This window comes from Anarrhichthys ocellatus, unplaced genomic scaffold (assembly GCF_004355925.1).
Source record: "Anarrhichthys ocellatus isolate YVR2014 unplaced genomic scaffold, GSC_Weel_1.0 scaffold27, whole genome shotgun sequence".
In the NCBI taxonomy this organism is placed as follows: domain Eukaryota; kingdom Metazoa; phylum Chordata; class Actinopteri; order Perciformes; family Anarhichadidae; genus Anarrhichthys; species Anarrhichthys ocellatus.
The window spans coordinates 1976684-1992551 of record NW_022280057.1 but is presented as its reverse complement, the minus strand read 5'-3'; the positions used below and the strand labels follow the sequence as shown (position 1 = coordinate 1992551).

Here is a 15868-nt window from a genome sequence, read left to right as displayed (position 1 = left end):
ATCACACTGCAGCTAAAGAAGCATGACTGAACTCATATGATGATAGTACTGCCCTCTGGGATACATGGCCTTCAGCCTATGAGTCCATTTCTGTGTCTCCCCTTTGTGTGGGTCATCATGTGACTGTGTGTGTGTGTGACTGTGTGTGTGTGTGTGTGTGCTTCAGAGATGCCCCCTTTAATAACCACTCATTTGTACATATAAGATAGACATCAAGTACATCATGTCAGTACATTGTAGTGCTTGTTTGTGTTCAGAGCTTTAATACGAATAGTGAACAGAGAGCACTAATTTAGTCTTATTGTAAATCTCCACCCTGATGCCAGTCAAATGTAGTCATTTCTACAAAACATTGAACCTTGTTAATCTACTGTATTTATAACCCCTCAGAATTTTAACATGGTCAGATGTTTGGCCTCTTATTAGAGTTAAATGGGTTTTGAGCTGGAGTGTTCAATCAATTAATCCATTGGTTGATCGATAGCATAAAGACTAATCATTCAGTTTGTTTGTTTTTTTACGCGAAAATGCCCAAATTTCACTAGTTCCAGCGTTTTCACTAAAATGTGGATATTTAATCTTCTTTTAAGTGTTCAACTACAGTAAACCGCTTGTCTTTTTGTCTTGGACTGTTGGTTGCATAAATTAAGCAGTTTTGATATGTCAACTTGGGCTCCCGGAGATTGTTTTGGTCATTTTTTAGCTATGTCCACATATTTTCCCATCATCCGACTCCACCGTGAGTCACTCATTCAATTGAAGAGGCCTCAGACTGAATATATTCACTAAAATAAGACAGAGTTGCTTTGAGAGAGAGTCTGAAATACTCATTGAGCTTCCTCGTAGGACAAATATAAATCCTGTTTTTCCCAATTTCTACATTCCTTCAATTCCTGGCAAAAGGTTTTTTTCACCATAGTATAGTTGATCAAGTTAATTGTGTGGCAAGTCTAAATCTTTGCCAGATGTTTACATTTTTCAGTTAAGATGCTTGTATCATGGGACGGACAAACACAATCTCATTGGTCGACTGCAGTTGCTCCCTTCAGAGGAGGCGGCTGTGACGCAGAGGGAGGCGAAGAGTTACGAGCTCTTAGCTTGTCCGTCCCGCTAGAGACAGGACCAGCTGGACCCACCAACCCTTTCGCCCACCCCGCTCTCCCCTTACAGTCTCCCTATGGTGGGAACACGGGCAGAGGCTTGTGGATAACTGGAAACTTCAATCTACTGAAATCAATTATCCAGAGCAAGACTTTCCCAAAATACTCCAGTGTGGAGATCGTCATGTTTGCTTCGAGCATGTGCCCTTGTTTTAGAAACATCCTGCCGTGCTTCTGTCCACATATTTAGCCTCTCTTTTCCCCCTTTCCTCTCTGGTTTGAGTGATATGGTGTGTGTGTGTGTGTGTGCGCACACTGCAGACAGTGTGGTTGAGGTTAAAGCAGTTCCTGGTAGCCTTCTTATCCTGTGACAGTGATGTCACCATCAGCAGCCTGACCGAGGGCAATAATGGAGATCCTTCCCGTGCTGTTCTCCCGCCAGTGACGGGGAGCTCCTCAGACATTAGACACTTCTTATTGCCCAAGATGCCTTAATGGGCTGCTGGATATTGATTCGGCTACACAAAAAGAAGATCTGAGCTTTCATCCTATTTAGAAAGCAGCACTACAGTTTCACAAAAGCTTTCAGAGTGGCCTTGCAAGAGACTGGCAATCTTTTGCAATTTGGCACATGTGGTAATCTTAAAAAACAGGTTTACAACCCTGGAACCATGTTCAGAGATATTTTGAGTCCTTAGGAACTATTGTGACATTGTTCAACCCATAGATTTATTGTTATGTGTCCACACATGCAGCTACAAATAAAATGTACTTGCTCGCTAACTCCTGCCAGTTTAAAACGAGAGAAAAACATTTTCTAAAGCCAGCATCTGTAAGCAATGACATTCTCAGGTGTAACTCAGTGTAATTTGGTGGCTTAGGAATAACCACAAGATGGCAATGTTCTTATGCTTCGACTAAACAAACAATCACATGAGATGGCTGACACCTCAAATGACTTGCAGAAATGCAGGAAACGACCTGTGAAAAGAGAAATAAAACTGTTGAACTTCCCCTTTCCTACGTGCAGAAATGAGACCTCATGTTTGCCTGTTTTCTGTTGAGGGCTTGCAGAGGAACTGCTGTTTGCAAAGTTCCTGAATTGTACGCGGCTGTTTCACAACCTCAGACTTTTGACACCTGAATATCACCTTGTCGGACATGTTTGATTGCGGCAGTAAACCGCTGCCACTGGACCTGACGTCGGAGAGAAAGGAGAGTCGAGGGGAAATTCCACCTGTAGCCTCACTCTGCTCTCTTGCTGCCTGTCTCACAAGCATGTGACTTGGACGAGTCATCGTGCCTAAGTTTCTCCATAAATTCGGGCATTGTCATGATGTAATGCAGCGTTCCAGTCAAGCTATTTTTAGCATACAAAAGAGGACAATGTTGTTTTTGAAGTATGTTGTTGTGTAAATGCAGTATTAAAGTTTAGTTGTTTCTTTTTAAACCAATTAGACTGATTCAGGTGTTAGAAAACGAAGTGATTAAAAGTAATACAATATACTGGCTTCAATGAGGAAAAGTATTTATTCATAAAGTAGTCAAAAAATGACAAATTGAGGCAATAATAAAGACTTTGCGGTGATAATCAAGTGAGAATAGACTGTATTCGTCTAAAAGCGTTCACAGTTTTACATTTAGGACTAGCTTGACATTTTGGGAAATACGCTTATACCTTTGTTGCAGAGATGGTGTATTTCCCAAAATGTCAAACTATTGCTTTGAATGAAAATTGAAATAGGACATTGCATTAGATTATGTTGCTCCAGATACCAGGGAAAGTAAGAAACCCCTTAGCCACAGTATACTTTGTCTGTAGGATGAATCAAAGTATAACGTGTCCACTCTGGCAGCATGTTGACATCATGAGATTAGTTAACCGCATTACTTAGATATTTTTACGGGTCCATGTAAGCCCACAGCGTAGTGAGCTGTATCACTGATGTATGTGTAATTACGTTAAGGAGTGATGGCTCGGGTTGTAGTGTTCTACCTTACGGTAGTTTGACCGCACAAAGTAGCTCCAGACCAAAAATAGAAACTGGCTCAGCCTGCAACTTTGGCGCATAATGAGATTTCACCCTGTCATTTTTCATGTCTCTTGGAGCTAATGAGGTAGCAGTGAGTGGTTCACGGAGGCCTTTCATGAGTCAGCTCAGCCAGTGGTGCTTGGATTCAAAGAGTGAGCTTTGCTCGAAGAAGCCAAAGGATCTTTTCCTTATTCAACTTTCAACAAACTCTTTCAACAAATGTGACTAACACAGGCGAAGACAGAGTTGACAGAATTTGCAGTGAGCTCATGGCAGCTCATCGTATCTGCTGAGAGGCGAGTGTCTGTCTTCACTGACAGTAATTTTTTATTTATTTTTTTCCTTTTGGGTTCATTTCAAAGTGACAGGCAGTCCTCAGGCTGGTTAAATTATTTAACTGCATGCAGCCAATGGGTATTATAATCTAGGCCCTGAGTGACAGAGTAATATGCTCTTAGGGCCTCATGGCATTTTATTAATAATGAGCTTGAGATAAACTAGAGCTCTCAGGTGAAAAGCTGCTGGCTGTTGGCGTACACTGGAGCACGCTATGCTCTTAGCCCGGAATTAGCTGGTGTGACACAGATGGACTTTTTTAAAACCTCAGCGATTGTTTCTGATAAGATGTCTGCATGAGAAACAGCAGTTATGTGGTTCGGTGACGTCGTGGAACAATGAATGCTTTCTGCCAGTATCTGACTGCAGGTAGCTGTTTACAGCCCACAGAGGTGTGATGTAGACGACCTGGACTGTTGGCCTGCTCTCTGTATTTAATAATTAATGAGCTGCAGTCTGTATGTGTGTATCTGGATTCGCCAGCAGTAGATGTAATGCGACTACAACAGCTAGCCCCTGCCTATCTGTTCAAAAGCTACTGTATGTCTCATCAGCACCGTTTCCAGATCCAGCAAACAGCGGACAGACACAGTTAGGTTTAAATCCGGTCCACAAATGAATTATTTTATTTTATATTAATTGCAAAAATGAACACTCAAACTGCAAAAGAGGATTGGACATTTGATTTTATTTATTTAATTTTTATTAATGTGACTACTTCCTGTCATACAGCTCCAATTCTGAAGGAATTGGAGGAATGTAGATTCCTGCAATATTTTACGAAACAGGAGGGAAAAAATGTCTGTATGCACATGCACACTGAATATTATCTATTAAAGGCCTGTGGTCTGAGCATCGTTCTCTGCTGCAAACTGCTCCTGAATCACTCACATCCAGTTGGATGAGCTGTTGCACACTGAATGCTTTGGCTTCATAGCTGTACACCTACACAGCTCTTTGGCAGGTCTGTCTGCACCACAGTCACACTCAGTCAGCACAATGAATCATGTTCGGTCACTGTCTGAGAATGATGACGTTTTCTTTGCACTATGAGCCGTCGGCTTATTGATCAAACTTGTTGCAACGAGAAAGTTTGACCTCAACCAGCTGGCATGCTTTTAAATCATAAAAGTGTGATATTTGTATAGCACCTTGACTGCCTTCCATCTTTCGAGAGAGGAGCTCAGTGTATCCTCGGAAGTCCCCCGGCAGATTAGGCCTAAAGCAGCATATCTAGAGGCTGGACCAAGGCAAACCTGATCCAGCGCTAACTATAAGCGTTATCAAAAAAGGAAAGTCTTAAGCCTCCTCTTAAATGTGGTGAGTGTGTCTGACCCCCGGACTGAAACGGGAAGCTGGTTCCACAGAAGAGGAGCTTGATAACTGAAGGCTCTGGCTCCCAGCCTACTTTTTGAGACTCTAGGAACCACAAGTGATATGGTATTATAAGCTCCTTAAGATATGATGGTGCCCGGCCAATTCTTTGTAGGTGAGGAGAAGGATTTTAAATTCAATTCGTTATTTAACTGGGAGCCAGTGCGGAGAAGCTAATACAGGAGTAATATGATCTCTTTTCTTCGTTTCTGTTAGTACATGTGCTGCAGCATTCTGGATCAATGCTGACCTCCAAGCCACACAAATAATTCTGTGCGGCCTCCAAAGGCTCCCATATCTCATCCTGTCAAGGATCGTTCACAAATGTTTGTCACACGGTACTCCCAAATAACTCTTTACTGAGTGATCTGGATTTTATGAGTGCAGTTCTTACTGGAGTGGTTTGTCAGGTGCAACTTTGTAGGGCACGCCGAGATAAATATAAAATGAAGCGAGGACTAGTTGTGCTGTATTTGAGGGTTTTCATTTGCTAAACTTTGACCCATAAAATAAACATTCTGGCTGATATAACATTTATTGGCATAGACATTTGTCTAGTGAGCTGAATAACTAAGTGAAATTCTGTCATATTAATATACTAATGATAATATTATAATGTGAATCTAGCAACTCAAAATGACAAGCAGAAAGATTAACAGCATGCAATTATATTATGTCCCTCTTTTGGGTTAAAGGGAATTCACTGACACTGTTACAGGCCTTAACCACAGCAGCTCTTTGGTGTCAAGTATTGCTGTGCTCTGCCCTTTAATGGGGAGTTAACGCAGAAAATGGGGCCTTTTAGGGCTGGGCCTGTTGTGGTTGGTGTCTGTATGCCGAGCTCGCACAAAATAATCAAGACTTTTTTCATTCTTAGGCTGCAAAGGAAAGGTATGTCTTTCAGTGAGTCTATAGGTTCAATTGGCTCTGCACTGATCCCAGAACAAGACTGTTTCTTGATTGTGTTAGTACACCACCATTGTAGAAATAAAGCAAGAACACAATGTACTGTTAGACAGGCTTTTTGTGTTCTCACACTGCGGCCTGATTTTAATTGTATCCCACTGACATGTCATGAAGCACCAGCAATTTAAACATCTTCTCTTTTATTGCTTTTCCCCCAGAGTGTAGATGTGATTTGTTGTGCAAATCTGGGTGAGTTTGCGTTCAGTATTGCAGAAGATAATTGGAAGGACTGTAAATTCTTTGGAGAGGATAAGTGCAAATAGTTTTTTTTTTTGCTGCGTTCAGTAAAAAAACACATAATATTCACATTCATGATGCTTTAAAGTTTAGTCTAGATTTGAGGCCATGAATGAGCCTCTCCAAACACTGTGAACCAAAGATGGGTGTCTAGTGTGTTCTATATACAATCCAAACCTTAAAACAGTGATTTCAATGTTTCAGTGTCTGTTTTTCTCCAAACATCAGCTTAAACATGTTAGATGTGTTTGCATATCCATCCTGATCCCTCCTGGCTTCCTCCTGTAAAAAGTGGAATTTTTCCTTATTTAATGCAAGAGTCAAAGAATAGTGTGTAGTACAGATTGTAAAGCAAATGTGTCATTTTGGGATCTATAAATAATATTGACCTAACGTGACATTTTCTTTTATATTGTACTGTGTCTATGTAACTTTGGTGTTTTTCAGACCCTAAATAAAACGAAGTCATTAGATTAAATCCACAATTAATTAATTTGACATTTGCTTGATGAAATAATAATGAAGCTCATGAAGTGTCTGAAATCACCAGAGCTTGAACTAATGTCAGGGGATTTCTTACGTTGTCATTTTATGATATGAAGCTGAAAAAAAAAGCAAGCGATTTGCCTTTGCAGGCTTTTGGAATGGTTGCAAGCTTGTTTGACATGTTGAATTGATTTTGAAAGACTCATAAAGTATGTATGTATTATGTATTTATAGTTCATGTGTAGATAGATTGTAGAGATTCTCTTTCTGTCTTGCTCAGTGAGATATTTAGTTAATTCACATTACTGCAGTTTCCCTAACCAGAAACTACAGGGACAGCTCAGAAGAGACTGGCTCCATAGACTGTATAGAATATGGACGTAGTCTCCATGACGTCCCCCATCGGTTTCTGAAGACAAGTTGTGAAGCTCTAAGTGGGTGGCTCCTGCCATTGCCATCAAATGGGCGACTACTATAAAATTTTAGTTGTCATAAATGGGGACATTAGGTATAAAGACCAAAACCATTTCTGTACCAGGTTGTAAAAATTTTTGTTACTGCTGTAAAATTGGGTATTTTAACATGGGGCCCTATGGGGATTGTCTCGCTGTTGGAGCCAGCCTCAACTGGCCATTTCAAGAACTGCAATTTTTGGCACTTCCACGTTCGCTTTCATTTCCAGCACCAAGAGGTTTCCGCTTGATTGGCACACGTAGAGGAATAAATGTGCTCCTTAGTATTCATTGAAGAGAGAGCCATGAGTTGTTTTTGATGCCATGCCCTCTCGTCTATTTGTTTGCTCCTCTTATGCGACTTCCTGGTAGGGAAATATTTTTTCGACACAGCTGATTACCCACAATTAACAAATCACTGGAATGTAGCGCAGTCTCATTACGGGTTTCTTTTCTTTTCTCATTTTGCAAAGAATATGCTGAATTTGTGCTTCAGGAGTCTAAAAGCGTATCGTCAGCACTGCAGCTCTCTAAAGTTTCCTTTCCTTTGATGGCTTTTTTTTTTCCTTTCAGAGTAGATACACAGTGTAAATATATAAATGGGATTTCTGGATCTAGAGTACGGGTAAATTACGGACCCAGAAAAGTACCCTATTGATAGTGGTAAGGTGGTGGCACACAATAGATCCATTACATCCACAATATTGACAAGAATGTGCTGAATGTCTGCAGCTGTTCTTTTGGGCCTTAGATGATATTTTAAAACTTTTGTTTACCCAGAGATTTTGTTTATCTGTACGGCTTACACAAGGGGAGTAACATTACTTTAGCTCGTGTACATGCATGTGTGTGTTTTTGTATGTTTACATAGTTGTCCTGGATTTTAGCAGTGCTGCAGTGCATTAACCGTAAGCGTAAATATCACAAGAAGTTTCCGCCGCTGCTTCGGAGTTGTGGACAGTATTTCCAAGAGGAAAGTGATGAATGGAGCTTGTTTGGTGTAACTTTCCCTCACAGCAAGGCTATCAATTTGCTCTGAGGCAAACCGATGCGTTCTGCTCTGAGCCGAACTATATTGAACAGAGGCCAGGAAGAATTAATGTGATGATGAGAGCACTCGGTGGAGACTGAGATGGTGATTTGGGCGTCCGTGACAAACAGACCCCGCTGCAGTTGCAATTAAGTTTAATGGGTTCATTTTTTAAACATCAATCTCCAAGTCTTGTGTCTGTTTATGTTTATCTTCTTTCCCAACAATCCCAATTTGAGGCAGGTTTTATTTACATATTTGACTGTTGAATGCACTACGTGGGGCTTTTCAGTGGAAAACATGTATAAATGAATGCAGAGCGAAAGAGTGTGAAGACACAAAGTGCTCAGCGCTCACCACAGATCACCGCTTCCTGTGAGTGTCGTTTCTGATACATTCTTATCAAGTCTTAGCTATATCTGTGTACTCTAAACTTAACAAGACATGTGACAGTGAAAAGATTGGTGACACCTACTGCGGCTGATCTGTGACACTTTCTGTATGTTTTAACATCTTGTAAATGTAAAATCTGAGACACGAACACAGGTGCTTGAGTTAAAAGTGCATTCGATGTTTGTTCACAGCAGGAGCGTTGCCGTTATCATGATCACTGAGTGTTTAAGAGGAGGAGGGGGAGGAGAATGTTTTTTGGCCCTCTGAGGTGAAGCACTTGCTCATACCTAAACGCAGTCGACTTTACAGTTTAATTTCTTTGTACCTCCCACTGGTAGAAGTTGTTTTATGGGGCTTTCTACTGCCGGCAGAACAACTCCCCCACAAGTCAGCAGCTTAACTGGCTCCCTGACACGGCTAATAGACTCACGATTCATTGCAAATGTTTTAATGGGACACAAAGGGGTGTGAACTTTACTTCTGAGCTGCCGTACAGATTTTCATAACCATGCCAGGCCCATATTGTATGGTCAAAGTCTAAAGTAAGTGCATACCTGTTCAACTGTTTACCTGCACCAGCAGCACTCCTCCGCCTCTGCAGGAGAAACCCGTCTATCGTCTTTCATGCTGTTTGAGGTGTGGCCCTCTGGTTGGACCTCTCTAATCTCCCCTCCCCCGCTGAAGCATCATCCAATCCCCGCCACATGTCAAACTCACCTGAAACGATTTGTATTCAGGGCCGATACTTGCCGCTGATTGGCCAGGTAAAAGCACTCTGCCTCAGGGCTCCCCTACCAATGGTGATAGGGCTGCGTGACTCATAGGGAGAGGACAAGTTGCTTCATTACACTTCTCCTTTTTCTGCTTCAAACAGCAGCCATTGCATTGTCTTTTTTTTTTTTTCTCCGTCTTCTGCAGTTTTGTTTTAGTCGCTGTGAGAAAGAGGTGTGAGGCTAGCCCGTGGTCTACACCTTCAGACAGCTTTGTCCCCCTTCTGAATGCGCCTTGGATTATTCCCCTTTTCGCCTTTTGTTGTCTGTTTTTTCTCTTGATTTTCATTGGTTACTGTGAGCGACACTTGTTCGGTTGCTATTATGGACATTGTCACCCGAATCCTGAGCCTTTGAGGTTAGTGATGAATACTTCTCCTCCTCCTCTTCACACTTGACGTGTTTTGTTGTTTCTTGTTCGTTGAAACAAATGCCTTAAAACTGTTTTTCTGAGACTTTTTAAGTTTAAGACCCTAACCCTTTTGATCCTTATTTATTAAATTATTTGGGAGACAAGCAGCTAGATAGGTCGCCATAATGTGTACCTTTTGGTTTCATCGTAGCATTTTCATTAGCACACTTGACATGTTCAGGTTTTGTTCAGGGAGCTTTAACAAGTCATACAAGTTGAATTGACATTTAGGTGTTTTTTTCCCCATATAATGTTTTCTAAGCCTACTTCTATAACAAAATGTGTTCAAGGAAGCAGTAAAACAGTATTAATAGTACTGTGAGTTTTACATATTAAGCTTTTATGTTGGGCTGCGCAGATCAAACCAGTTTGAGGGAACTGGTTTGAAGTTGACACTTTCTATGGCTTGATAACGCGGGAGATCAAGTAATGGGTTTGAGTTTCTGTGTTTGTGGTTCTAACAACTAATACCAACTATCTGATTGTTGCTTTTCTTTTATGAATTGTTGCCTTATATGGTGTGCTGAAGCAAGGGCGGGAACCGTGTTTTGCAAGCCCCTTGACCAAGCCCACATGTATTTCTCATGGTGTAGTGATCTGTAATTACACATCATGTTGATGATGTTGTTCATTTTGATCTGTGACTGCTTTCAAAGTTGAATGCAGTCCTTATTGAGCATGTTAAATGCTGCATCAGTTGGCACGAAAACTGCTGTGGTTTTGCAGGTGTTGCTCTCCACAGTGTTGTGCGTGGAGTCAGTCATGCAGCGCTTCATCTTCAGTTCATCAGAACAGAAGTTTGCTCATCTTGTAAAGTAGAGGCCCACAAGGTCCTCAGTTCAATTTCGGAGAGAAGTTTGGTCCCACAGTATGTTGCTTCCTCTTTTATGCCCATATTAGTTGACCTTTTCGAAAGTAATTTTTTTTCAACCATCAGCCAGTTCAATTATTCGTCTAAATGCTGGTGAGAATCTGTCTCTAAAAGTTACTCATTGCAGCAGAGATACAATCACACTTCCTGTTTCACCAGAAATCTACTCTGCACTTTTTTGGGACCACAAGAGAGCACATACTTTATCACTGAATAAACACGACTACAGTTTGAGAAGCATCTAGCTTTCACACCCACTTTTTATCGATTCTGTCTTCAAAAGCCACTGCAGTATGCAGTAAGCCCTGAACCAGTACTGATTTTATCCAATTTTGGTTGATCTTGTTTTATGAAGCCATATGCAAAAGCCCAAAGCTTGAGAGATTGTTTCATCGGTTCGGCATTCATAATTGATTTTGTTGATGTAATTTCTGACGTAGCGCGCGGTTGAGGCCAAATACATGCAACTAAGTACAGAGATCGCAGAGATACCAAATAGATATCTGTATACTTTAGGCTCAGTTACTGAGCTATTATTAGCTTTGGATCAATTGGCCTTGAAGTCTATTTGTATTTAGCACCTGCTGTAGTATCAACTCATGATGCAGTCAGTGAAAAGAGCTGTTGTGTTGAGCAGGTGAGTTTGCATTTGACCTAACTCTTGGTACTCTGTGCCCACCCTGATTTGGCTTGTAAATGAGGCCCTCGTGCCTCAGAGGATGAACTCATGCTGAAGGTGGTGTTTAGCGAGGCTTTGTGTGTGCCTCATTCAGAGGACATAGAGGCTGATGAAGAGACGAAGGGGGGCTGGACAGTAGTATCAGGTATAGGCTCCTCTTTCAATACAAAGTCAACAAGTCTTGGCCTGTAATTAGATCATTAGGCTTGGGCAAGAGGACGGAGGCGTTGCAAGAGAAGGGCATGACGAGAGGAGGAGGTGGGGAGGAGTTTATTACTACAGTCCCAGCATGCCGAGATATGTAAAAGTGGAGGATTTATTCAGTTTTATGTTACAGGCCCATGGTTCAAAGAGAATAACAACAGAGCCAACTTTGTATGGTCAGGTACAAACAGTTTTTTATGCCTTGAATTGAACAGGCTGAGAACCAATTTGCAATAATGGAAATAAAATGCATTTGCACAGGCTAAATATTATACTGATTTGAATGTCAGTAGCATATACAAGCTTAAACTCAACTAGTTTGGTCTTAAAATGTAAATATATTAGAAGTTATAACTACTAAAAAGGAGACCAGAATTTCATGGTAATCCTTAATGCATTATTATCTCCCATTTATTGAAGAGGATGCAGAAAACCAGTGGACTCATAGTGAAACTAGTAGAGACACGTCTTGTTTATCCACAGCCATTGTTTTTTAATAAAACTGCCTGGAAAATGTTAAAATGAGAAAGTATCAGCACTCCTATCCTGTTCTGATGTTTTTATTTGGCTTGAATAGATTTGCATTATGTTTCCTTGTCAGTTTCTCCATTTCTTCTGAGACATTTTAATTTCCATGGCACTCTCTTTTTCTGGAGTGGATGAAGACTTAAAGGTTGAAGAAGTGGGCTTGTGACGGGAAGTTTGAACTCCTGTGACCGGCTGGAAAAAACTGGGTGGGGAAAGTTAATGTGTAACACTCTCCTCTGCCCTTATGGCTACTGTCAAGGTGCCACTGAGCAAGGCACATACTGTGTCTCAAGGTGCTCCAGGCATAGCTACACCCAGCAGGCCAAAGCCACTTGTGTGTCTGTATTAATAAATTGCAGGTCTACACTCAGGAAACCCTCCCTTGATAAATAAAGTGAAATCGATTGAGCAAGTCCCGTGTTGCAACTGTCTCATACTAAGAGCATGCTGGGACTGGCAGAACTCAACAAGCCAGAACTGTGATCATCACATCTGAACACGGAGCCCAGTCCAGACAGATTTCCTTTCAGAGGAAGCAGGGATGATACTTTTTTCCTCTTGTGTTTTTCCTCAGACTTATTTACTGAGAACTTAAAAGGATGTGATGTAATACCGGATTTTTCAGTGATTACAAAACTGATGACGGTCCAGAATATTCAATGGTTGGCTTAGGTCTTTCAGATATTTAAATTCTTGCATTAGTGGTTGTTGATGGTGAAGTGACAAGACTTTTGATAGAGTCCTTTGCTCTTATTTATCACATTAAAACTGCTTTAAATCCACTAGAAACTATCGATATACTTCAGTATCGCGATATTATGTTTTGTGATATTTTAACAATTCTCAAAAACAATATCAATTTTTAGTTAATAGTTTACATGTAAAGATTCATGGCAGACAGTGTCTCAGATTGCATAACAAGTAGTGCTATGATGTTGGATGTTACAGTCACGTAACGTAGATCCCACTGTTCTGGTGGTGTAAAAAAGTTAACTTTTCGTTAGTCAGACTTAGTGGTTTGTTCTTTGTACGATGGCAGTTTTCCTTAAATGAAATACAAAAATTGCAGTGTATTGCCTTGCTTACAGTAATGCAATATATTTCAGTTTATTGAATCGTAACCCCTGTATCATGGGATGTATTGTATCACCACATTCTTGCCAATACATAGAAGCCTTAAAAGAGTTGTATGAGACTCAGAAGGAATGGGTGAAAGACAAGAGTGTCATGTTTTCAGACACAGAGAGAAAGACAGGGTGTGAGTGTGAGTGTGAGAGAGAGAGAGAGAGAGAAAGAGAGAGAGAGAGAGAGAAAGAGAGAGAGAGAGAGAGAGAGAGAGAATGAGAGAGAGAATGAGAGAGAATATGTGGAATATCAGGTCACACCTTTTGATAACACTCCTGGTTATGCAACGTACCATGCCGGTCAGGGCACAAATTCTGTGCTGGCAAAAGCAACAGTCTCCTCTTTACATGGCTGCAAATAGGTCCACTAGTCTAGCCTCAACACATGGTTTCATGTACGTTAACTCAACTGCTGTACTTTTACTTGACTATTAATTCCAAATGGTACTTTATGCTTCTACTACATTGAAAAGGGAATGTTGTACTTTGTTCTCTTTTACAGCTACTAGTCTACATACAAAACAAATAATAATGTTATTCTGCTGCCCTAATGTGTACTTAAGTCATTTTTGAATGCAGGACTTTTACTTTTATTGAAGTATTTGTACATTCTTGATACGATACTTTTACTCAAGTAAAGGAGCTGGATTTACCCAACAAAAAAATGCAAAGTGCTTCCTATACATTTCTAAATAAAAAGTTGACTTTTGTTAGTGGATAGCATATAACTCAGATGATGATGAGGCCATCAGATAGTAAGGAATAATTATATACACTATTCATAAATTATGAACTACCAGACATTCACCAACATTCATACTGTTCTGATTCTATTTTTTGAAGTGACTCGTCATTTTGAAAGCATGCAGTTCATACTAACTAACTTTAGAGTTTTTTAATATACTCAACTATTTTCTCTTGTGTACTGCTTTACTGTGAAAATCGTGATGATGCATGTCTTGATGAAAGTCTATCTGTCACTGTGTTTGTGTGGGTGGAGGCAGGTTTGAGGTGCAGGTTTATTTTGTGCCAGATAAAAGCAACATGCAGAACCTCGTAAAAATTTCCATTACAGCTTTCTGTTGGCCCTGTCTTTGTTTGAAGCACGGTTATTTGTTTCTGTACGGTAATTTGTAGATACGGGAATATGATACAGCTAGCTGACTGCTATAAATTGCTAGCACTCTACTATATAATACAGTGGCCTGAAAATACATTCACACTGCAATGTTTTTCTTTCCAGTTATGTGGGTTCCACCCTTATTGAGTTAACATGGTGAAAAAAAGGGGTACATTTGGACATACTCTGTTGCCAACTCCCTAACACTCCCTCGTGCTAATTTAAACATCATGTTGCCTTTAATGCAGTATCACTCGGTACAAAGAGGCATTCTGACCCAGGCACTGAGGGAAATTGATTGCCCACATGGTTTGCAGAGGCTTTGGACCCAGACACCCAGCTGCAGTGGTGTCTGTGTCTAGAAGCCTCAGCAGCAGGCTGTTATATGGAAAACTGGCCATGCCCATAATGACGCCAGCACTTAAATGATCTGCTGAACTCCTGTGTGAGTGGAAAGGTTTCAGTTATGGAGGACAGAGCTGAAGTTCATTTATTGCTTAATTTATTTATGTTTGTCTTGAGACCTCTCCTCCTTTTCCAAGATGCTTTGCTTCCATACTGTTTGAATGTCTTTTTTTTCCTCTTTCATCAACTTTGCCTGCGTGTTCATGAAAGGCTCAATGACCAGAAATGAAATGCTTGTTGCAGAAGCTCAGGCATTTCATTTAGCTTAAATTGAGCCTCAAAGAGCCACATTTACAGGCACGAAGATGCCCTTTCTGTGAAAATTTGTCTTGTCATGCGGTTGGTTTGGCGAACACGATGCGAGTAAAAATAAGGGGCTGAACCACAGGCTTGACAGATAAACGCCACAAAACATGTCGGTGCAAACACACATACAGAGCTGCTGGCAGAAATGACAGGATAGTAACTCTAGAGTGACATTTTCATTTCTTCAGAAATCTACCCATCAAGCAGATCCTTTTTTTTTTTTTTTTTTTGCTTAATAGCTGAGAAACGTTTCACTTTTCTCTCTCTGTTTTTTCTGTTGTTTTATTTTTTGGGAAATATGTTTTTTTGCTTTCTTGCGGAGATTTGTATGACAAAATTGACACCACTCTCACATCTGTCCGTTAAATATAAAGCTACTGCCAGAAGCTGATTAGCTTAGCTTAGCATGACGAATGTAAAAAGGGGGAAACAGCCAGTGGGACCATGTCTAAAAGCAACACAATTTGCCCACCACTGCATCCAAAGTTTATTAAAGCAACATCTAATATCTTGTTTGGTTAATTCATAAAAAAAACAATGTGATTTTACAGTGATTTGCCATACAACTTTTTGGCCAGGTACAGATTACAAAAAGATATTACATGTTGATTTAAGGGAATTAGATGTGCCGGACAGATTTGTTACCTCTGGAATCAGCCCCGCTAGCTGTTTCCATCTGTTCCCACTCTTTATGCTAAGCTAACGGTCTCCTGGCTCTGGCTTCTTATCCACTGTACAGACAAGAGAGTGTTATCGATCGCTCTCATCCAGTTCTCGGCATGAAAGTGAAAAGGCGTACTTCCCAAAATGTTAAACTATTCTTTCTTGACTGTCATGAGCGCTGGTCATTAGTGTCGCTCCATTCACATCATATTAGCTTTGTTAAAAGTATCTGACATCATGTTTCTTGGACAACAGCTATAGCTGTAACTTTGCAATAGTGCTATTGGTGATGAAATACCAGCATCTTCCAATTGATTTCTTTTGATTCATCCAGTTAGAGCAGTTTACTACACAACACTTTGAACATCCATTCAGTTGT

At 40.6% G+C, this 15868-nt stretch overlaps 1 protein-coding gene across 4 annotated transcripts in view; it reads left to right on the top strand.

Moving 5' to 3' along the window:
- elf1 (E74-like ETS transcription factor 1) overlaps positions 1–15868 on the top strand; it is a 35977-nt gene that overhangs the window by 977 nt on the left and 19132 nt on the right. For 3 of the 4 annotated variants that reach the window (XM_031862484.1, XM_031862481.1, XM_031862482.1), the window contains exon 1: positions 4949–9535. The exons of the other annotated variant lie outside the window; for it this stretch is intronic. The gene's annotated coding sequence lies outside the window, so the exon portion shown is untranslated. Of the gene's footprint in view, positions 1–4948; positions 9536–15868 lie in introns of those variants that run through there. 4 annotated transcript variants of the gene reach the window in all.